The following is a 25,238-nucleotide window of genomic DNA, read 5'->3' as shown; positions in this document are numbered from 1 at the left end:
CACCAACCAGGACCAAAGGCCCCTGTGCTGCCCATGTCGGGACCAAAGTTTAGTCCCACCTCGCTAGTTGAGAGGGGCGCGCAGTGGTTTATAAGCCCCACTGCCTCACCCCTCTCAAGCTCCTCTCCACCGTAGGCTTGCGGGCCTATTTGTTACTTCTTTGCCTGATGGGCCTTCTGGGCCTACTGCGGGCCTGAATCCTGGCCCATGGTAGGGTTTCTAGTCATATTCAGGCCGTGGGGGCCCAGTAGGAGGCATTTTTTTGGTTTTTTGTTTTCTTTTTTGCTTTATTTATTTTATTTTGTTTCTACTTACAACAAAATACTTATTATTGCTATTTTTAATTATTTTCCAGTTTTTTGGTTTGTTTTCTGCATTATTTATTTTCTTTTGTTTTTGCTTTATTTTTTAATTCTTTTTGCTTTTAGTTTTAGAAAAATTATAAACTTTCTGTTAGTGCCATTAGTTTTCAAATTTGAAAACATTTTTTTTGTTTTTTTGTTTTCTTTCTTGCTTTATTTATTTTATTTTGTTTTTATTTACAACAAAATACTTATTGTTGCTATTTTTAATTATTTTCTAGTTTTTTTCTTTTGTTTTCTGCATTCTTTATTTTCTTTTGTTTTTTGCTGTATTTTTTAATTCTTTTTGCTTTTAGTTTTAGAAAAATTATAAACTTTCTGTTAGTGCCATTAGTTTTCAAATTTGAAAACATTTTTTTTGTTTTTTGGTTTTCTTTCTTGCTTTATTTATTTTATTTTGTTTCAAATGAACTATGAAAAATAGCATGTGCATGTACAAAATAGACAATGGTATCATAAATTCATCCACATAGCATGTGCATGTACAAAATAGACAATGGTATCATACTCGTCTGTTACAAAGTTGGCATGGTATCATCATAATAGTTGCGGGAGAAAGTCTTCACTTTTTCTTCGCTTGTGTCATTTGCTTATTGCACCGTAACCATGGATAATCTTCATCGTTTATCAGGATGATGGGGTCAGCCTTGACTTTGAAGGGAGGAATTTCATGAAAATTTTCATAATCTTCAGACATGTCTGTCTTGCCCTCCACTCCCACGATGTCCCTTTTTCCTGAAAGAACTATGTGCCGCTTTGGCTCATCATATGATGTATTCGCTTCCTTATATTTTCTTTTTCTTGGTCTGGTAGACATGTCCTTCACATAGATAACCTGTGCCACATGATTGGCTAGGACGAACGGTTCGTCAGTGTACCCAAGATTTTTCAGATCCACTGTTGTCATTCCGTACTGTGGGTCTACCTGTACCCCGCCTCCTGATAGATTGACCCATTTGCACTTAAACAAAGGGACCTTAAAATCATGTCCGTACTCAAGTTCCCATATGTCCACTATGTAACCATAATATGTGTCCTTTCCCCTCTCGGTAGTTGCATCAAAGCGGACACCACTGTTTTGGTTGGTGCTCTTTTGATCTTGGTCAATCGTGTAAAATGTATTCCCATTTATCTCGTATCCTTTTCAAATCGTAACAGTCGAAGATGGTCCCCTAGACAACAAGTACAGCTCATCACAAACAGTGTTGTCACCTCTGAGACGTGCTTCCAACCAACTGCTGAAAGTCCTGATGTGTTCACATGTAATCCAGTCGTCGCACTGCTCCGGGTGTTTGGAGTGCAGACTGTTCTTGTGTTCATCGACATAGGTCACCAAGGTAGAGTTCTGTAGAACTGTGTAGCATGCTTGAGACCAAGAATATCCGTCCCTGCATATTATTGAGTCCCTTCCAAGCGTGCCTTTTCCAGTCAGTCTCCCCTCATACCGCGATTGAGGGAGACCTATCTTCTTAAGGCCAGGAATGAAGTCAACACAAAACCCGATGACATCCTCTGTTTGATGGCCCATGGAGATGCTTCCTTCTGGCCTAGCGCGGTTACGGACATATTTCTTTAGGACTCCCATGAACCTCTCAAAGGGGTACATATTATGTAGAAATACGGGGCCCAGAATGACAATCTCGTCAACTAGATGAACTAGGACGTGCATCATGATATTGAAGAAGGATGGTGGGAACACCAGCTCAAAACTGACAAGACATTGCACCACATCACTCCTTAGCCTTGGTATGATTTCTGGATCGATCACCTTCTGAGAGATTGCATTGAGGAATGCACATAGCTTCACAATGTCTAATCGGACGTTTTCCGGTAGAAGCCCCCTCAATGCAACCGGAAGCAGTTGCGTCATAATCATGTGGCAGTCATGAGACTTTAGGTTCTGAAACTTTTTCTCTGACATATTTATTATTCCTTTTATATTCGATGAGAAGCCAGTCGGGACCTTCATACTAAGCAGGCATTCAAAGAAGATTTCCTTCTCTTCTTTGGTAAGAGCATAGCTGGCAGTACCTTCATACTGCTTTGGAGGCATGCCTTCTTTTTCGTGCAAACGTTGCAGGTCCTCCCGTGCCTCAGTTGTATCTTTTGTCTTCCCATACATGCCCAAGAAGCCTAGCAGGTTCACGCAAAGGTTCTTCGTCACGTGCATCACGTCGATCGAAGAGCGGACCTATAGGTCTTTCCAGTGGGGTAGGTCCCAAAATATAGATTTCTTCTTCCACATGGGTGCGTGTCCCCCAGCGTCACTCGGAACAGCTAGTCCGCCGGGACCCTTTCCAAAGATTACGTGTAAATCATTAACCATAGCAAGTACGTGATCACCGGTACGCATGGCGGGCTTCTTTCGGTGATCTGCCTCGCCTTTGAAATGCTTGCCTTTCTTTCGACATTGATGATTGGTCAGAAGAAATCGATGATGGCCCAGGTACACATTCTTCCTGCAGCTTCCCAGGTATATACTATCGGTGTCAAGTAAACAGTGCGTGCATGCATGGTATCCCTTGTTTGTCTGTCCTGAAAGGTTACTGAGAGCGGGCCAATCGTTGATGGTCACGAACAGCAACGCCTTTAGGTGAAATTCCTCCTGTTTGTGCTCATCCCACGTACGTACACCGTTTCCATTCCACAGTTGTAAAAGTTCTTCAACTAATGGCCTTAGGTACACATCACTGTCGTTGCCGGGTTGCTTAGGGCCTTGGATGAGAACTGGCATCATAATGAACTTCCGCTTCATGCACATCCAAGGAGGAAGGTTATACATACATAGAGTCACGGGCCAGGTGCTGTGATTGCTGCTCTGCTCCCTGAAAGAATTAATGCCATCCGCGCTTAAAGCAAACCATACGTTCCTTGGATCACTTGCAAACTCATCCCAGTACTTTCTCTCGATTTTTCTCCACTGCGACCCGTCAGCGGCTGCTCTCAACTTCCCGTCTTTCTTACGGTCCTCACTGTGCCATCACATCAACTTGGCATGCTCTCTGTTTCTGAACAGACGTTTCAACCGTGGTATTATAGGAGCATACCACATCACCTTCACAGGAACCCTCTTCCTGGGGGGCTCGCCGTCAACATCACCAGGGTCATCTCGTCTGATCTTATACCGTAATGCACCGCATACCGGGCATGTGTTCAGATCCTTGTACGCACCGCGGTAGAGGATGCAGTCATTAGGGCATGCATGTATCTTCTGCACCTCCAATCCTAGAGGGCATACGATCTTCTTTGCTGCGTATGTACTGTTGGGTAATTCGTTATCCTTTGGAAGCTTCTTCTTCAATATTTTCAGTAGCTTCTCAAATCCTTTGTCAGGCACAGCATTCTCTTCCTTCCACTGCAGCAATTCCAGTACGGTACCGAGCTTTGTGTTGCCATCTTCGCAATTGGGGTACAACCCTTTTTTGTGGTCCTCTAACATGTTATCGAACTTCAGCTTCTCCTTTTGACTTTCGCATTGCGTCCTTGCATCGACAATTACCCGGCGGAGATCATCATCATCGAGCACATCGTCTGGTTCCTCTTGATCTTCAGCAGCTTCGCCTGTTGCAGCATCATCGTGCACATCGTTTGGTTCCTCTTGATCTTCAGTAGCATCACCGTATTCAGGGGGCACATAGTTGTCATCGTACTTTTCTTCTTCGCCGTCTTCCATCATAACCCCTATTTCTCCGTGCCTCGTCCAAACATTATAGTGTGGCATGAAACCCTTGTAAAGCAGGTGGGTGTGAAGGATTTTCCGGTCAGAGTAAGACTTCGTATTCCCACATATAGGGCATGGACAACACATAAAACCATTCTGCTTGTTTGCCTCAGCCACTTCGAGAAAATCATGCACACCCTTAACGTACTCAGAGGTGTGTCTTGAACCATATATCCATTGCCGGTTCATCTGTGTGCATTATATATAATTAAGTGTGTCAAAAATCATTACAGAACATCATGAATAGATAATTAAGTGACCAAATTAATAGAAGTTCATCATCACATTAAAACCAAAGTACATACATAGTTCTCATCTAACAACATAAAGCTCCGCAGAGCATCTAAATGAATTAAACCATACATTGAAACTATGTAAAACATTTCAATGCGAAAACAAATGCGATCATAATCGCAACCAATGTAACAATTGATCCAACGGCATAATGATACCAAGCCTCGGTATGAATGGCATATTTTCTAATCTTTCTAATCTTCAAGCGCATCGCATCCATCTTGATCTTGTGATCATCGACGACATCCGCAACATGCAACTCCAATATCATCTTCTCCTCCTCAATTTTTCTAATTTTTTCCTTCAAGAAATTGTTTTCTTCTTCAACTAAATTTAACCTCTCGACAATAGGGTCGGTTGGAATTTCCGGTTCAACAACCTCCTAGATAAATAAAATCTATGTCACGTTGGTCGGCATAATTGTCATAAACAATAGATGAACCAATAGTTATGAAAAGATAATATATACCACATCCGAATCATAGGCAGGACGAGGGCCGACGGGGGCGGATACCAAAACCATCGCACTATATAAGATGCAATAATAAAAGTAAGAAAATTATACAAGTATCTATATAAACATACAAGTAAATTTTTTTTCCTTTCAGAAAGAAGATAAGAACAAGAGGCTCACCACGGTGGTGCCGGCGACGAGATCGGCGCGGGCGATCGACGGCGGTGAAGACGGGGACGGGACGGGACGGACCGCTAAACCTAGACAAATATTAAGGAAAATGGAGCTTGGAGGTCGATCTTGGAGAGGAGAAAGCTTAAGTAGTGTGGCTCGGCCATTCCATCAAACACCTCGTGTGCATAGGAGGTGAGCTAGAGCACCACAAAGCTCTCTCCTCGTCGACCACGAAAAACAGAGCAGTGGGAGTGCTCTGCTCGCGGGCGAGGGGTATATATAGGCAATTAATTGGTCCCGGTTCGTGGCAAGAACCGGGACTAAAGGGCAGCCTTTGGTCCCGGTTCATGCCAACAACCAGGACCAATGGTGGTGGGCCAGGAGCGAGGCACATTGGTCCCTGTTCGTCCCACCAACCGGGACCAAAAGGTCCAGACGAACCGGGACCAATGGCCCACGTGGCCCGGCCGGCCCCCGGGGCTCACGAACCGGGTCCAATGACCCCATTGGTCCCGGTTCTGGATTGATTCGGGACTAATGGGCTGACCTGGCCTGGACCATTGCCCCCTTTTCTACTAGTGTTAGTCTCATTCTCAGCACAAAAAACACAGTCTAGAGGTTTGATTATGTGTCTTTTCCTCAGGTTATCCCTAGCCATAAGCTTATTCTGGGAAAACAACCAAAGGAAAACATGTATCTTGGGTGGAACTGCCAGTTTCCACACCGCAGGTAGGAACAGAGGCTGCACCCCTCTAAAGTTGATCACATGGTACAGAGAGCTAGATAAATAGATCCCTTTGTTTTCAAGTTGCCAAATCAGGGAGTCAGGGTCATTGCTGAAGTTAATGTTTCTAGCTATCTCCATCAGCTGATACCACTGCTCCGTCATCCTATGATCAAAGTTCCTTCTAAAAGTAAGTTTCAGGGTTTCACCATCCCAGACCTCTCTGACACTCTTGTTTTGCTCATTGCAAATCATGTAGATGTGCCAGAATTGGACTGCTAGTGGGGATGTGCCAAACCAAGTGTCCTCCCAGAATCTAATTTTATCCCCTACTCCTACATTCCATCTGTATCCAAACTTCAAATCTTGGATGATGGATTTGACTCCTTTCCAAAACCTAGAGATACTAATGGAGGAGCTAGGAGCAAAGAGATTGGTTTTGCCCCTCATATATTTCTGGTCTATCATCTTTCTTCAAGGTTTCCCTTCCCCTTCATAATATATTTTGACCCAAGACCCTAGAAGGCAAAGGTTAATATCTTGCAGGTTTGGAATGCCTAGGCCTCTAAATTCCTTTTTCATGCAGACCAATTTCCAGTTAGCTAAGTGCAACTTCCTGTGGCCTTCAAAGTCATTCCACAGGCAGTTTGCCATTTGGGTGTTTATAATATCTATAGCCCATTTAGGGAATTTAAATAAAGACAGCAAATAAATAGGGATGCTAGCCAGTTAGGCTTGGATGAGGACTATTCTCCCTCTATAAGAAAGAAGTTTACCCCTCCAGCCAAAAATCCTTTTCATGATCTTGTCAATTAGTGGTTGGATGTCTTCTCTCCTAAGTTTATCATAGTGCAGAGGAATGCCCAGATATTTGATGGGGAAAGATCCCTCGTCACACTCTAATGTATCCAGGAAATCCCCAACCTCAGTATTTTCTATATTAATAGGAATGAGCTCACTCTTACTGTAATTGATTCTCATGCCAGAGATGTTCTCAAAGCAAGATAGAACCATTTTCAGGTTCATAGAATGATCTAGGTCCTTGTCCAGGAATAGGATGGTGTCATCAGCATACTGAAGACATATAATCCCTCCAGGACAAACCTAAGGACACGTGCCTTCAATCAGTCCATGGTCAGCTGCTTTCATTAGCATCCTAGTGAGTACATCAACTACAAGGTTAAATAACAGGGGGGGAATGGGGTCCCCCTGCCTCAAACCCTTGCCAGTAAGGAAGAAATCACTCTCAGTGTTGTTTAACTTGACTCCTACTGACCCCCCTCTTGTGATCTGCAGGATCCAACGGATCTATTTCTCCCAAAGCCTCTGTTTCTAAGGAGTTCTTCAAGAAATTCTATATTCACTTTATCAAAGGCTTTTTCATAATCTAACTTAAGGACTAGACCCTGCCTTTTACTACAATGGACAGAGTGCAGCACCTCATGTGATGTGACCACACTCTCCAGGATATATCTACCTTTCAAAAAGAAAGATTGATTGCTGGCTACAAGTCTTTGCAGAATCATAGCTAGTCTATTAGTGAGTATACTTTGGTGAAAATTTTAAAACTACAGTTGAGCAGGCTAATAGGTCTAAATTTCTTCATGCTGGAAGCATCAACTTCTTTTGGGATCAAGGTTAGCATAGCAAAATTAAGCCTATGGATAGCCAGATCCCCTCTATGGAAGACCTGAAACATGGCTATCAGGTCTTTCTTAATTGGGTCCCAAAAGTGCTGATAGAAGAAAAAGGGTATCCCATCTGGGCCATGGGCCCCATCTGGGTAAGATTCAAAGACAGCCTTTTTAATCTCTTCCTTAGAGAAGGGAGCTTCTAGAATCTCATTCTCAGTAGTCTTAACTTTTTCCTCACTAGAGAAGAAAGATGGATTTAGGTGGAAACCTTCTCTATCTTCTTGTTTAAACAAGTTTTTATAGTAACTACAGGCTATATCAAGCATTCCTTTAATATCAGTGAATGGTCCTTGTGGTCCATCCAAGGAGTGGATGGTGGTTTTCCTCCTGCCACTGCGTGGAAATATTCAGTATTTCTATCTCCCTCTTTAATTTCTCTATCTCTAGACCTATGTTTTGCCTTAATTTTTTCTTGAAGCCAGATTTTCTGGAGTTCACTTTGGGTGAACTTGAGCCTAGAAAATTCAGCATCAGAGAGAACTACTGTTTTAGACTTTATATCTAATTTATCATATTCCTCAAGGAGGATTTTTTTATATCTTCTGAGTTGAGCCTCCTCATTGGAACTCCACCCTTTTGTCACTCTCCTAAGCTTCCTAATTTTATCTTGCCAGTTATCCATGGGGTTGGTTTTGGAGGTAGGCTCATTCCAAATCCTGGTGATTAGCTTGGAGAAATTCTCCCTAATTAACCACCATTTCTCTATCTTATAGCTACTACTTTTTGGAGTTTGTTCCACTCCAGATTCCCAGATAATGGGGACATGATCACTGCCACACCTAGGTAATGCATTACATGAGGCTAAAGGAAATTTTTTCTCCAATTCAGTATTGCAGAACAACCTATCTATGGTAGACATGATGATGTCCACCTGAGTGTTGGACCAGGTGAATTTTCTACTGGCCAACTTAATCTCTAGGAGATTCCAGATCTCTATCCAAGCATTGAAGTTGTCACACCGCCTGTGGTTGACTACTCCATTGCTTTTCTCTTTAACAAATCTAACCTGGTTAAAATCCCCTCCAATCAGAGTAGGATGGGGGCACTCTAAGAGCAGGGAATGTAGCTCAGAGGGGAAAGCTTCCTTGCCCTCTTCATAGGGTGACCCATAAACAATAATGGTTCTAAAAGTGGTATCATTACTTTTTAATTTGAGGACACAACTCACAGAGAACTCAAGATGAGACCAAGAAATGACCTCAAAGATATCTGCATCAACTCCCATCAAAATACCTCCAGCAAAGCCTTTTTATGGGAGGTGGTGCCAAGAAAAATTCTTACTACCTACTAGAGACTTAAGATATGAATCTGAAAAATCCTCTTTCTTTTTTTCCTGGAAACCCAAGATTGAGGTTTGATATTTCCTAATAGTTTCCATGATTAGGGATTTCCTCCCAAGGGCATTGATACCCCTCACATTCCAGAAAATAACATTCATGGAAAAACTTTGTTCTTGGGGTGCTTGCCCCGTTTGTGGTTGCTGACCAGATTCCATAGACTCTCAGAGTTTAAACTACTACTATGATTTACCCCATTATCTACATATCTTTGGGGGGGTGAATCTTGATTTAGGACCAACAGTCATGTCAGGATCCTTGTCATTGAGAAAAGGTAGTGTAACTGAATCTACTTCCCTATGATCTACATCAATCCCTATCTTGGATGCAATAGTGAGGAAATGGGGATTATTGAAGAGAGAGAAAGGAGTGGAACATGTACCTTGCTCATTTTTTGTTACTGCATCATGGGACTCCTTGAGTTGTTAAGCTTTCTGCATGATTGTCCTTGTATCTCCAGCATGCCTGGCACTGGCCCTGGTGCCTTTAGTTGGCCCCCATTTCCCATTCTTCTTAGTCTGGAGGGGGGGACTCCACTTCATACTGTTGGGGCAGCTCAGCAACCTCATTGTTCAAAGTCCCCTTGTCATGCAGCTCTTCTTGTAGTTCATCCCATTCATCTTTAGTATCTATATCCTCATTATTCCATCCTTCCACTTCTCTGAATAGTCCAAAACCATCCAAGTTATCATTGCTGACCATAAAACAGTCCAGAGCTCTGGTCCTGATCTGCTGCAGAGATGTTGGTGCTTGAGACTTCAAGAGTGAAGTGGGGGTGGGTGGTTCTCGGACCATGGACAGCTGGTTGAGGGTGGGTTTTTTTGTGTCTCCTCTCCCACCATCAGTATTTGAGCCACTGTCAGTGCCTGACCTGGTGTTCTTTTGCAGCCCTGAGTTACCAAATGTCCCATCACTCCCTTTGTCTGTTTCCATTGAGACATGTTGTTGGCTTCTGGGGGATCTTGCACCACTACATCAGTATCAGCAAGGGGAGGTTCCACTTCAATCTGGATCCTATACAGCTTCCCCTGGATCCCAAACACCCTCTCCTGTGGAATTCTCCTGTGATCCTTGCATGAGATCTTGACTCTAATGGTTTCATAGAAACTTTGGAAATTATGCTGCCAGTCCACATCCAGCAGCACCCCAAAAGTTGATGTGATTTGGTCTAGAACAGTCCATTCACACCATTTGGGGTTGAGCTTTCTGAGTTTTAGCCATACCTCTTGCAGTTCTTCTTTAGTAGTGACATCTCCCAGCCAAACTTCTACCTTAACTATTGTGTTCTCTTTGGTCAATCCAAAACATGGATACCCAGCCACTTTCTCCACATCAATTTCTGGGGGGAATTTGACCAGGAAGGTCCATTCATCCAACTTGTTGATGGCCCATGGCCAGTTAGTTTTATAAATGCTTGCAAACTCCTTGGCTAACTCGTTTTTAGTGACTTCTCCTTGCTCCACAAAGACAATCCTACATTCTTGAGCCATCCCTGGTGTTGAGCATTGATATCTAGCATATCCAGATGGTAGAAACCCAAGCCCTGAGCAGCTCCACCCACATATTTAGCAGATGAGTGAGGCCTTCTTCTAGTGGGGCAGTCTTCCACCTTGTGATTGATCATCTTGCATATAAAGCACCCTTTTGGCTTGGTGCATTTGTCCTTGTGGTGTCCTGGATCTCCCCAATTGAAGCAGGTGACACTGGTGTAAGACATCAGACCTGGATTTGCTTGTTGTTTCTGAACCAGCTCTTGCTTCTTTTTCTGTTGCACCTTCCCTTAGATTTTGCTCTGTTGAGAACCCCCTCCATGGCTATCACTTGTGCCTGAGGATTGCCCCCCAGCCAGCCCTTGCAACTGTTGCTGGGCGGGGGGGGGGGATACCACTGCTGCTGCATGCCCCCCAAGGTTGCTGTGGGAATTGGCCAGGGAATTGCCCCGGAAAGGCCCATGGCGGAGGAGGCCCCTGAAAACCAAATCCAAAGAAAGGCGGCTATCCTTCACCCGCCCCTGCTCCGGTGTGCATCTGCTCGTGCTGCCAGCTACTAGATCCATCTCCTCTTCCTCCCTTGCTTTTTCCACGGCCACGGCCTCTTCCACCGTCCGCCATGGGTCGCACTGTGATGGTAGTAGATGGGTTGAGGGAGGGTGGGGTGGCGGCGGGGGGAAGGGGGAAAGAGGTGGTGGAGGGAACCCTAGTCTCAGCTTTTTATAAGAATCCTTAGCTGACTGTACCTATCTTCTGCCTCGTCAACTTGGCTACCTGTAAAGTCACCTGATGATCTGATCGCTTTTTTCACCAAGTTTTTGAGAGCTGGGTTGGCGCTTCTCCCTCTCCGCACGACCCTGAATCCTCCAGAGAGCTCCATGACCAGAAGAGCGTCAGTTTCGTCAGAAGGCCCTGATTTGGGAGTGCCGCCCTCCTCATCAGCTCTTGGCTCTCTAGAGGTTGGGCTCGGAAGAATGCCTCCCAGCGCACTCTTCTTCTCCCGATTCTCAAACTCCTCGCTGCTAGCGCCCACACAAACACCCTTGATGGTTGAGTAGTTTGGTTCGACGCCATCAGTGGGAGCTTGCTCTCTGTTGCATGGACCAGAATACAGGTTACCAGCTTCTGAATCGAATATGTACCTCTCCTGGGCAGACGCAGGTCTCTCAACAGGCAACCGGTGTGCTCCATGATCAAACTCTTCTCTGCTTCCCCTTCTAAATCCGACTGCATTCCTGGCGCACTCATGGTGGGAGTAGTAAGCAGAGAAGGGGAGAAACATACTATCCATACCTCCAGTCTGCATCTGCCTGCAATCCTTATCATTGCAGTCCATCGTTGCCATGCCCAGCCAAAATTGCTTTCCCCACTCGTCACACTCAGGTCCAAGAGAGTCACTGTTGCAGATCTGGTCGATTATCAGTCTATTGCCGGAGTGGGGGAGAGGTACGACCAAGGGTCGACCTCCTCTGAGTCCGATGGCGGCGCCGATGGCAGCTTCCCCTCTATGCATTCCCACCTTGCGTGCCTTTGTGGATCTGCACTCTTGGCCTCTGCCCTCGCCCAATTGACGAAATCCATCGGACGGGCAGTCAGATGCGGCATCCTCCACTTCTCCTCTCTACTGCCCTCGAAGTAGATCCTCCTCGCCAGGTTGAGAAGCTCATGATCCGCGTTGTCGCCGTAGGTTTCGACCCCCCACGACGCCCATACCTTCATCTCCGGATTTGGCTCCGCCTCCGCTTTCTGCTGCAGCCCCCTCCATTCTCGAACACATTGGAGGTAGGAGGATGCATCGTCCCGGATCTGCATGGCTCTCTCCGTCCATCTCCGCTCCCTTGTCGCCCGTAGCGTCACCGGCGACACTGACCCAATCGGGCGTAGCATCTCCGGGAAGGCCAGGTACACGAAGGGGGGAGGCATGTACGGCATCGTCGAGCCCGGACGGGGCAGCGAGCGGGTGAATATGGAGCTGTACACCATGGGGGGCGTGGTGCGGGGCGCAGGGATTCGCCGTTGCGAGCATATCGGCGACGAGATGTGGTAGGTGGGGTGGTGTCGCGGTCGCGATCGCGAGAGAGAGCATAGGTGGGGAACTTTTCGAGTTCGACTTGTCGGTTTTGCACCCAACCTAACCGTCCTCTTAATTTACTTGCCAGATAATTTTATGTTTCCAATGAGGAAAGTGTGGCCAAGTAATTTCCTTCATCACAGCTTCGACCACGGCTACACCACCCTACACTCTCGGCTACCTCAACAATGGCACAAAGGACTACCCCCTTACTTGAGCAACCTCATTGGTTCCACTCCAGCCACGACTTTCATGATGCATCAACCATTACGACGGCGGAGGGGTGTCCGTCGGCTTACCTTCGGATTCTTCTCCAGTCTCACCGTCTGCGTTGCGACCGTTGTGACTGCGGGGGGGTGTTGAGTATCATGATTAGATTGAAAACATAGGATAAACTAGGAAGTTTTCTGGCTTGTCTTGTACTCCACGAAGATCATGTACTCCTATATATATATATGCCCACAAGGCTCAAGTAATAAACAATCGATTCCATCAATCCCAATATATTCCCTCTAGCAGAGACAAGCTCGATCGATGACGAGCTTTTTGTACATTTCGTATTATATAGCATCCCAACCACTAATTCTGAAGCAGAGTTCAGGAATGCTAGTATGAAAGTGAGTAAGTGCAGAGTGAAAATAGACTCTGCTTCCCACTGCACTTGATGCTGCACCCACCACCTACTCTGAAGCTACTCCCTTTCCTTGCTTCAGAACTTTTTGTAGAGATTGATGTCAGCTTCGTATCTTGTTATATAAGATGCCAAGATAACCTCTATGATTTGTCCTTGGTGCTATATTTCTTGTACTTATTCAGTTAATTGCATGGCGTCATTTGGTTTTAGCAGGGTTTGGGCGGCGCATAGTGAAGTGTGCTTCCAGTCTGTGTAATATGCTTGTTTCTTTATTAATAGGTAATTGCCCGTGCGTTGCCACGGGACAATAATTTTCCATGCAACAAGATTATTAAAAAAACATGGTGTTCTAAGACACTACAATCTGCCTGATCTCTAAAGATGTTGTTTTTAGCCACATTTTAATCGACTGTGGAGAGACATATACAAATTACCATTTAGAAAAAAATATCTATATGATCTTGCTTCCTTTCCTTTTTTCAATGAATGAAAAAACCTTCTACATATGAAAATAGCAGTCCCACATAAAATATAAACCGTGGCCCAGTTAGCTCCTAGTAGAAAATAGAATTGGCAAAAAATAAGTGAGATACACTAATAAGATAACATTGTAGTTGCCTCAATGAGCAATTGACAGAACAAAACACCACCAAGACAGAGTAGCAGGAAAACAATGGCAACTACAGAACAAGTCATCGGTGCTAAATACCATTCAGAACTCTTAGTAGTTTGGAAGATCATGCTCTCTTTCCAATATCACATTCTTTTGAATGTACTCCTAATCAACCGCCTCTTAAAACTGCAGATATGTACACGTATTATAAAGGCATAAAGTTAAAACCCAAACGAAGTCCCTTGGAATGTAGACACATGTGCTCACGTACAGACAATGCTATTTGGGAATGGTGCCTGCTCCGGCTTTGCAATGGAGAAGGACGCGTGAAGCTTGACGTAGTGCTGAGTTGCTCTCCGATGGGTACGTGAAGTCGTCAACCAAGTCGGCAACCCTCTCAAAGCCCTTAGTCATCTGGTTCGACGTCATGAGGTCACGAGCGCAGCACCTGCAGAGCAGCCCCAGAGCCACTCTTCCCTGCACCTCTTCTCGATGATCCCCACCAATGCCTTCTTCATTACGTCATGGTGGAAGAATGGCACCCCAAGCTCTTTGATGCACGGGCACGCCTGCTGGACGACATTGTTACAGTTGTACTCTTGCAGCAACACCGCAACTCTCCCTCGACGCGTGGCTGCCGGCCGCTGCATTCAGCCCGCCCACCACCGTGCCTCCCCTGGGACAAGGCAGCTATTGCACCTTGTAGGAATAAACATGACGATGTAGTAGTGTGTCCTAGTCGGACACTAATCAGGCACATATAGTAGTAGTAGGATTAGGACTCCTAGCCGAGTAGGTTAGATTGCTAGTCCTAAATGCTATATATCTTTCCCTATATATATATATATATATATATATATCTTTCCCTACTAATAAAGCACGGAGTGCTTCTGGTCGTCCGTCATTAAAAGTGCCCTTGAAGTTGTAAATAATTACCCACCATGCCATTGGTAAGTGGAAAAAACGGTTCGGTTTACCCTTTTCTAAAATCCGCGACCTACTCAACTTATTAAAGTGAAGCCCCTGTAATCAACAGCTTGCGTGTGTGTGGCGCAGTGGCGGAGTTACTCTATTTTTTGGACATATTCATATATTTCAAAAAAAAATCATAACTTTCAAACTCTAACTCCAAATCTAACATGTTATGTATAGAAATCCCTTAAAAAGATGTGTAGATTTCAAATATGGTATTATATTAATCACTTTCAATGTCAAAAAAACTCATAACTTTCAAACCCTAACTTCAAATCTAGCATGTTATATATAGAAATCCCTTAAAAAGATGTGTAGATTTCAAATATGGTACTATATTAATCACTTTCAAATCCTAACGCCAAATCTAACATGTTATATATGGAAATCCCTTTAAAAAGATGTGTAAATTTCAAATATGCTATTATATTAATCATCATTCCTAAAATTCCATTTATGATGCAACCTTTATTAATATCTTCTTTATATGGGGTATTTTGAAAATCCCGGCTTAATGTTGATATTTCTGTAGTCTAATAAATTGGAAACATGTTGAATACATTTCATAAATAATACAACCTTATGAACTTACACCACTTATCATGTTGTTTCTCGTGGGGCATTGTGAAAGATTTGAAGGGATTCGCCGATGCTCTCAGGTGTGCGTATGAGGGATGATTTTTTTCCGTTGCAACACACTGGGAATAATGCCTTTCCATGGAATCTGAAGCATGCATGGTTAAAAAAGAAATTCCGAATCATACACCTGATTTCATGAAAATTATTGTGACCTCTTCAAATAGAAAATTCGTTTTAGTGTGGTATGTGCAAATCTGTTTATTATGTTTCCTTCTATATGAAAGAAAATTGAGTTGTACTTTAGACTTTATAGGTCTCCGTGCATGTAAGTTTAGAAGAAATTTGGTAACGAAAATCAGTAATGGGCATCTGATAACTTACCAATTAAACCTTAATTTCTTATATATGTACATACATGTACGATCCTCATGATTTAGGCTCTCAATGATAAATCAAATGATGAAGGTAATGACTCATTATACTACAAATTAACTAGGAAGGTAATTTAGATATTTAAATTAATCAATTCTTTCAGGATTGAAGTGTAGCATCTCATACATGCATTTTAAGATCATTGGTAAAATATACATTACATGGCTGATGCAACAGAATGTTATCTTGGGTCATTGGGCTAGGGAGGTGTGTTTTGATTCTCCCGGTGCAACGCACGGGCATATTTACTAGTATATATATATATATATATATATATATACTAATAAAGCAAATAGTGCTTCTGGTCGTCCGTCATAAAAAATACCCTCGAAGTTGGCAAAATTTACCCACCAATGCCACCCGTAAGTGGCAAAAAACGGTTCACGCATCGCACTGTTAGTTCGGGTTTATATAAGCCGAGATCCCCTAATATAACACGAAGATGGCTCAGCGCAGTGGCCAGCGCTGCACGCTTCCACCACAGAGACCAGGGTTCGATCCCCGCCTGCCCACCTTTTATCTCTTCTTTTTCGTCTCGCAAGCGCGCCTACTCCTCCCGCACACATAGGTCGGCCCATGTGCAGGTTGCAACGCCCCTGCTTTTATTTCATTTTTTGCCTTTCACGTTCTTATTTCTGTTTTAGTTTTTTCTTCTTTAAATTTATTCGTGATTTCCAGGAAAAAAATATTTCAAAAAAAGTCTTGAAAAATTATAAACTGTTTGTGAATTAAAAAAAACATTCGGAAAATCATAAAATGATCATGATTTCAAAAAATTGTTCACATATTATAAAAAACTATCACGGTTTCAAATAAATTTTCAGGAAATAAAAAATTTTCATGATTTTTTAAAAATATCCAGTATTCGAAACATATTAGGGAATTTAAAAAATGTCCATTAAAGTTTGGAATATGTTCACAAAAATTAAAACAGATCCATAAATAATGAACATAATGAACCATCGCAGGAGATCTGTAGGGGTCGCTTCATGATTGTATTCAGTCCCTCGATTTGGATAAAAAAAAGTTTTCCATATCTTGTACACCGTTGAACCCTCAAAAATTGACACAACTTTCTAAGGGTTAATTTTTGTAAGCTATATAAAAATGACTAAATTTCTATTTTGCCTTCATACACAGCTATATTTTTTATACCACATTACTAATTATTATAAACACCGCTACGCTAGGTCAAGGCAAGGCACTCACTCATCGGTCTAGCTCATGCAGTGTCCATCAATGCAGTTTTATCACCGACATTTTTTTCGTTATGACGCGCCTACTCCTCCCGCACACATAGGCCGGCCCATTTGCAGGTTGCAACGCCCCTGCTTTTATTTCATTTTTTGCCTTTCACGTTCTTATTCCTGTTTTAGTTTTTTCTTCTTTAAATTTATTCGTGATTTCCAGGAAAAAAATATTTCAGAAAAAGTCTTGAAAAATTATAAACTGTTTGTGAATTAAAAAAAACATTCGGAAAATCATAAAATGATCATGATTTCAAAAAATTGTTCACATATTATAAAAAACTATCACGGTTTCAAATAAATTTTCAGGAAACAAAAAATGTTCATGATTTTCTAAAAATATCCAGTATTCAAAATATATTAGGGAATTTAAAAAATGTCCATTAAAGTTTGGAATATGTTCACAAAAATTAAAACAGATCCATAAATAATGAACATAATGAACCGTCGCAGGAGATCTGTAGGGGTCGCTTCATGATTGTATTCAGTCCCTCGATTTGGATAAAAAAAAGTTTTCCATGTCTTGTACACCGTTGAACCCTCAAAAATTGACACAACTTTCTAAGGGTTAATTTTTGTAAGCTATATAAAAATGACTAAATTTCTATTTTGCCTTCATACACAGCTATATTTTTTATACCACATTACTAATTATTATAAACACCGCTATGCTAGGTCAAGGCAAGGCACTCGTGCGTTGCTAAGGCAAGGCCTAGTCATTCAAATAGTGGGAGCCAAACTAGGACAACACTCGTGCGTTGCTACGGCCAGAAGCCAAATGCTGGTGCGTTGCAAAATAATAAAAATATAAACGCATTGATCAAATTATTCATTTAATTCACATCATGGTGACATTCATTTTTCATCGTACAATGACAAATACAAACTCTCTTTCGTCTCTTTCCTTTTTGGTGACTTTGTGTCTCCTTAACCAGCCAAATCGCTCATCACCAAAGAACTTATAAGTGGATATATGTCATTCATGATTAAATTATATTAGTATCACTCAACTTCATGTGTCCATGTGTGTCACTATTACAAGGTGCACATAGCTTGATTAAATAGCAGAGTCGAGCTTGCAGGAACTGCAGGACTGAATTCTGAAACTACCTATCCACACCACCCACGGCTGGCCTGTCTTATGAATAGTTTCTATCTATGAACCACATATGTCCAAACACTGTAGTGTGCAGTATGCTTGTTCTTGGTGATCTGGGTTGACCGCATAAGAAAAGATGTCAATGCTTTTTAAGCTAGCAAATATGTATAAAGTTAGTATCTTTTTTACCAATGTCATGGTCGCGACAGGAGGCGTGAGGGTCTTCACACTACCACCGCTCTCCTTCCGCATCTCCACCAAGTTCAGAGACGGTGTGGTGGTGGCAGAACCGTCACCGTCCTTCGGGTCCGCCAGCTTCTACGCCGGCCAACTTCGACCCAGGCTTCAATTTCTCTGGTTGCATGATGGCTTATGTCTCGCTCTCACTCATGAACGCCGTGAAGGCCACCATTGACCATGCCCTTCCCATCGGCATGGTGTGAGGAGGGGACTCGTACGGGGTGGCGGCATGAGTGGGGTGACGGTGTGGGGATGGAAGATTGGAAAGTTTTGATTGGAGAGAGGCTGCTCAAGGAATTGAGGGTGGAGTCAGCATGCATGCGTGGGTTTCCACGGTTGATTTTTGAACTCTCTTTTTGCATGCAGGTGGGATCGAGCGAGACAATAATTTTTTTGCATGCAGGAGGGGACTCGTACGGGGTGGCGGCATGAGTGGGGTGACGGTGTGGGGATGGAAGATGGACGAGACTTGCCTGCTCCCTTCGCTTATGTCCATCCGTGCTCCTGCATACGTGACTTAATTTGATTGGAACAGAATAAGGCCCGGCCCCACCCCCTTAAAATCAGGGGGGAGATGATTAGATTAGAAAAAAAAAGGAAAAAAGACAACCGTAGGATGAAGTGGGAGCACGTATGGAAGCATGGGGAGGGAGCAGGCAAGCCAGATCCATGGAAGATTGGAAAATTTTGATTGGAGAGAGGCTGCTCAAGGAATTGAGGGTGGAGTCAGCATGCATGCGTGGGTTTCCATGGTTGATTTTTTAACTCTCTTTTCGCATGCAGGTGGGATCGAGCGAGACAGTAATTTTTTTCCTTCGATCGATCATGGGTGTTACAAAGCGAAGCAAAACTAACACGACGTATAGACTACCTCTAATGGCAAGGAATAGTAGAGATAATTGAGATTTAATAATAGAGACATCCAAAAGATAAAAAAGATATTTACCGACATATCAATCTTCTAAGCAATGTGACAAAATATCAATAATCTTCATCAATTATATGGATGCTTGCTTGCTGTAGAACTTTGTCAAAGAGAAACATGTAAGAACGTGTTGCGAAGGGAAATATATAATCTAGCCACAAATATGCCCGTGTTTTGCATGGAATAACAAAAAAAATCATCATGTGAATTTTTTTCTAATTTCGGAAATCATAGTCAAGCATGTATTTGACTTCCATTTATATAGCGACTAATGGAGATTCACTTTTCTTCTTGGCAGTCATCATGTCTGCGTAACCACACTCTCCACGCAATTGTAAATGTCACAGTCCGTTTGCAATTCTAATGTTTTCGGTTGGCCCTCTGGGCGAGGTCCCTGTGCAACACTTTCTTTTTTGTGTTAGATTGAATAGCAATATTTCTACATTATGCACTGCATCTCATCATCTCCTGAGTTTCACCTCTGTTCTATATATACATCCAAAGAGAATGAAATGTTGAAACTGGGTACATCAGCTTTGTTTGTCATAGAAAATGAACGACATACCGACATGCAGACGGCGTCAGTATGTTTTGCTCATGCAATGGGAAACTATTTCCATTAAGGATAACTTATAGTTAATTTTGATTGAATTCCTACTGGGAGACAGGAGATTTGTATAAGAAAAGATGTCAATGCTTTTGAAGCTAACGAATATTTATAAAGTTAGTATCTTTCTTATCGATGTCATGGTCATGAGGGAGGCGTCGGGGTCTCCACACTGCCACCCCTCTCCTTCCGAATCTCCACCAAGTTCAGAGGCAGTGCGGTGGTGGCGGAACCATCACTGGCCTTTGGGTCCGTCAGGTTTTACGCCGGCCAACTTCGGCCCGGGCTTCGATTTCAATGGTTGTGCAATGGCCGATACCTCGCTCTCACTCGGAAAAACTGTGAAGGCCACCATTGACCATGCCCTACCCGTTAGCATGGTCTCCATCGCCGGCATCACTTTCCCGTCAAGCCCGTAGCCAGCCATCCGCCTCTCCCGTGACCCGCTCCACAACCGTGTGGCGGGCGTAGCCAGCCAAACAGTGATGGAGGGCGGAGCTAGCCACAGAGGCGAAAAACGGGGAGGACCAATGGTAGCAGGGGCATGATTGGTGGTGGCGTGTGTGTGAGGAGGGGACTCATACGTGGCGGCGGCGTGAGTGGGGCGGTGGTGTGGGGATGGAAGATTGGAAGGTGTTGATTGGAGAGAGGCTCCTTGAGGAATCAAGGGTGGAGTCGGCATGCATGCGTGGGCTTTCACCATTGATTTTTTAACTGTCTCTTTGCATGCGGGTGGGATCGAGTGAGATAGTGATTTTTTTTCCTTTGATTGATCATTGGTGTTATGAAGCGAAGCAAAACGAACACGATGTATAGACTTCCTTCAATGGTAGGGAATACTGGAGATAATAGAGACATCCAGAATATAAAAAAACTTATTTATTAGAATATCATTCTTCTAAGCAATGTGATAAAATATGAATAATCTTCATCAATCTTATAGATGCTTGCTTGCTGTAGAACTTTGTCAAAGAGAAACATGTAAGAACTTGTAGCGAAGAGAAATATATAATGTAGCCAGAAATATGCCCATTTTTTGCATGGAATAACAAAAGAAAAATTCATCATGTGAAAACTATTCTAATTCGGAAATCACAGTTGAGCATGTATTTGACTTCCATTTATATAGCGACTGATGGAGATTCACTTTCCTTCTTAACCACACTCTCCACGCAATTGTAAATGCCACCGTCCTTTTGCAATTCTAATGTTTTCGGTTGGCCCTCTAGGTGAGGTCCCTATGCAACACTTTCTTTTTTGTATTAAATTGGATAGCACTATTTTCACATTATGAGCTGGATCTCGTCACCTCCTGAGCTTCACCTCTGTTCTATATATCCAAAGATAATGAAATGTTGAAAGTGGGTACATCAGCTCTATTTGTCATAGAAAATGAACGACATGCCGACATACTAGCGGTGTCATTATGTTTTGCTCATGCAATGGGAAACTATTATCATTACATAGAAGGCATAACTTATAGTTAATTTTGATTGAATTGCTACTGGGAGACACGAGATTCGTTGCACAACTTGGTAATATGGCACTAAGTTTGGCTCAATCTGGAGAACAAAATACCGATCCCTCCATAAACTAATATAAGATCTTTTAGATCACTATTTAGATCTTATATTACTTTGAAGAGGAAGTACTATTTGAAGGAAATATGCCCTAGAGGCAATAATAAAGTTATTATTTATTTCCTTATAATCATGATAAATGTTTATTATTCATGCTAGAATTGTATTTTCCGGAAACATAATACATGTGTGAATACATAGACAAACAGAGTGTCACTAGTATGCCTCTACTTGACTAGCTCGTTAATCAAAGATGGTTATGTTTCCTAACCATGAACAATGAGTTGTTATTTGATTAACGAGGTCACATCATTAGTAGAATGATCTGATTGACATGACCCATTCCATTAGCTTAGCACCTGATCGTTTAGTATGTTGCTATTGCTTTCTTCATGACTTATACATGTTCCTACGACTATGAGATTATGCAACTCCCGTTTACCGGAGGAACACTTTGGGTACTACCAAACGTCACAACGTAAATGGGTGATTATAAAGGAGTACTACAGGTGTCTCCAATGGTCGATGTTGGGTTGGCATATTTCGAGATTAGGATTTGTCACTCCGATTGTCGGAGAGGTATCTCTGGGCCCTCTCGGTAATACACATCACATAAGCCTTGCAAGCATTACAACTAATATGTTAGTTGTGAGATGATGTATTACGGAACGAGTAAAGAGACTTGCCGTTAACGAGATTGAACTAGGTATTGGATACCGACGATCGAATCTCGGGCAAGTAACATACCGATGACAAAGGGAACAACGTATGTTGTTATGCGGTCTGACCGATAAAGATCTTCGTAGAATATGTAGGAGCCAATATGGGCATCCAGGTCCCGCTATTGGTTATTGACCAGAGACATGTCTCGGTCATGTCTACATTGTTCTCGAACCCGTAGGGTCCGCACGCTTAAGGTTACGATGACAGTTATATTATGAGTTTATGCACTTTGATGTACCGAAGGTTGTTCGGAGTCCCGGATGTGATCACGGACATGACGAGGAGTCTCGAAATGGTCGAGACGTAAAGATTGATATATTGGAAGCCTATGTTTGGACATCGGAAGTGTTCCGGGTGAAATCGGGATTTTACCGGGTTACCGGGAGGTTACCGGAACCCCCCGGGAGCCATATGGGCCATCATGGGCCTTAGTGGAAAGGAGAAAGGGGCAGCCCAAGGTGGCTGCGCCTCTTTCCCCTCCCCTAGTCCTATTAGGACTAGGAGAAGGTGGCCGGGCCCCCTCTCTCCCTTCCCCTCCGAGGAATCCTAGTTGGACTAGGATTGGGGGGAGGAATCCTACTCCCAGAGGGAGTAGGACTCTCCTGCGCCTCCCTCTTTGGCCGGCCAGCCTCCCCTCCTCTCCTCCTTTATATACGGAGGCAGGGGCACCTCTAAACACACAAGTTGACACAAGTTGATCCACGTGATCGATTCCTTAGCCGTGTGCGGTGCCCCCTGCCACCATATTCCTCGATAATACTGTAGCGGAGTTTAGGCGAAGCCCTGCTGCTGTAGTTCATCAAGATCGTCACCACGCCGTCGTGCTGACGAAACTCTTCCCCGACACTTTGCTGGATCGGAGTCCGGGGATCGTCATCGAGCTGAACGTGTGCTCGAACTCGGAGGTGCCGTAGTTTCGGTGCTTGATCGGTTGGATCGTGAAGACGTACGACTACTTCCTCTACGTCGTGTCATTGCTTCCGCAGTCGGTCTGCGTTGGGTACGTAGACAACACTCTCCTCTCGTTGCTATGCATCACATGATCCTGTGTGCGCGTAGGAAAATTTTTGAAATTACTACGAAACCCAACACTATTGTAGTCTCATACCACAAAGATAATTTCATCCATTATTGTATTGATTGATAGACCACATATTGTTATGCACCCATCTTCTCAAATTAGTACTATCAATTTTAAACATTAATATCAATGCACCAGTATTCACTACAACCTGCAAAACAAAATCACAATAGGAAAGAGATATAAGAGTAGTCCAAGTTATCGAGGGATTATCAATGAAAAAAACTCTGCAATTTGAGATTGCCTAAACAATGTGATTTATAGCCCTTATCTGCAGATATATACATGCACCAGATATATGTGAAGTTAGTAAGCACAATTAGATTTGAGGTAGGGATGACTGGAGCACGAACTCTGCATTTTGTACTCAAAGTGAACGAAAGGAAGCCACGCGAAATTGGTAATACAAACTTATTATAAACAGATAAGGAGCATGTATGTTAGCACACGGGCTATCTAATTTTTTTTTGCATCTTCTTGGCAAAATTTTGCCATGCATAATCAGCATAAATTAAGCTACAAGATTGTATGTTGGCAACACACAGCCACATGTACCTTGGATCTTCTCTGAATTTTTCAAGCTAGCCCACCTACAGCTCAGGAATTAGGCCGGACGCCGCCTACACGACGCACACATCCTCTCTTCCACGACCACGGTCGCCGTCTGCCTCCGTCAAATTTGTCGCAGTTGTCACGTCCTCGGCCTTCCTGACGCGATGAAGCGGTACAGCCCGTGCATGCACGCACGCTGGGCCTGAACTGCACCTCCTTCTTTCCGGTGATGTTGGCAAACACTGTTGAACAAATCTCAGGCCCCTGTCACGTTTTCAGTTATCTCAGTTAGAACTTTGGTTTTTCATCAGGTTAGGCTCGAACGCTTTCTTTCTGTTAGCTAGTTTAGCTCGCGGGTCTAACTGCCTGAGCGACTCTCACACCAAAAGCTAGGTGCGTGCAGCCCTGTTTCCATTATGTAAGTCTGAATACATAGAAGAGAAATAGAACATCAAAGCTCTGAAGTTTGTGCAGCGAAAAATACCTCTGTCTTCCTTCTTCCTCGAGCAATCTCTGGTTCACGTGTGTTCGCTCGAAGGGCACTTCGGGTGTAGACAAACACGATGGTGTGCCGCATCTTGCTCCCCAGGAACTCAAGTCGATTTCATCATGGTTGTCCCCCACAAACGATGTCTGAATTTGCAATCAATTGATGCACACACCGTTAGTATTATAGTCACCTTGATTACAGTAAAAAGCTCATCAGTAATCTGAAATTGGAAGCGACGATGTACGCACCTAGTATGTGCTGACAGTGACGGTGCCGGCGGGCGGCGGAGTTCCCCAGGACGAGCTTCATGTATGTAGAGACGCTACCATAGATGAATTGGCTCTTCGTCAGGAAACTTCGGTCCGGTCCTGTCCAGACCGGTCGCGGTTCGGTCAGGGCGCCTGGACCGTGTCCACCCCGAGGAGGCCGCCAACCGTGTTCCCAACGAGACCCACAACCTCTCCCAAGCTCTTGGTTACGACTCATGAAGCGGTCAGCATTCACCACCATGGTGCCGGCGCCACTCTTCGCGCTCCAACGATCCAGGCACACACATCCGCCGCCCCATCAGCGTCGCCCCCGGTCAACCGCCCCAGATGTCGACTTCGATCTGGAGAAAGAAAAGGGTGAGAGATGAACGACCCTGTGGGATAGACTTATACGGCCACCTTCTGCTTGCCGCCGCCGTCGTCCCATTGCTGCTTCATGTGGCACTCCCCCGTCACTGCTGCTATTAGGAGGGGAGAGGGAGAGTAGGACTGGGGCCGCGGTGGAATAGATCGCGTGTGTTCTCCTTTTTTTTTTGAGACAAACGCGTGTGTTCTCCTTTTCTTAACAGATCGTGCATGTGGCTCTGTACGAAAGGGTAGGAGGAACGGTGGGGTGGGCTGATTTTTCAGGAGTTCGTTTTGGCATAAAACCGAAGGAAAGATAAAAATGGGAGGTGGGCTATCTTTGGAAACCATCGGTCATTCGCTGGAAAGAAAATAACAAAACGAAATGAATGACGTACCGACGTTGGGCAATTTAAGGTAAAGTTAATTATTTTAGATTTGATCTTTAGAAATTGATCATGATTGATTCTTTCACATAAAGACGTTACTAAATAATTTATGCCAGCATGAAAAGTTTTAATCCGTTCAG

The sequence above is a fragment of the Triticum dicoccoides genome, chromosome 3B (genome assembly GCF_002162155.2).
Source record: "Triticum dicoccoides isolate Atlit2015 ecotype Zavitan chromosome 3B, WEW_v2.0, whole genome shotgun sequence".
NCBI lineage: Eukaryota > Viridiplantae > Streptophyta > Magnoliopsida > Poales > Poaceae > Triticum > Triticum dicoccoides.
The sequence above is the reverse complement of the archived record's forward strand: the minus strand, read 5'-3'. Positions refer to the sequence as shown.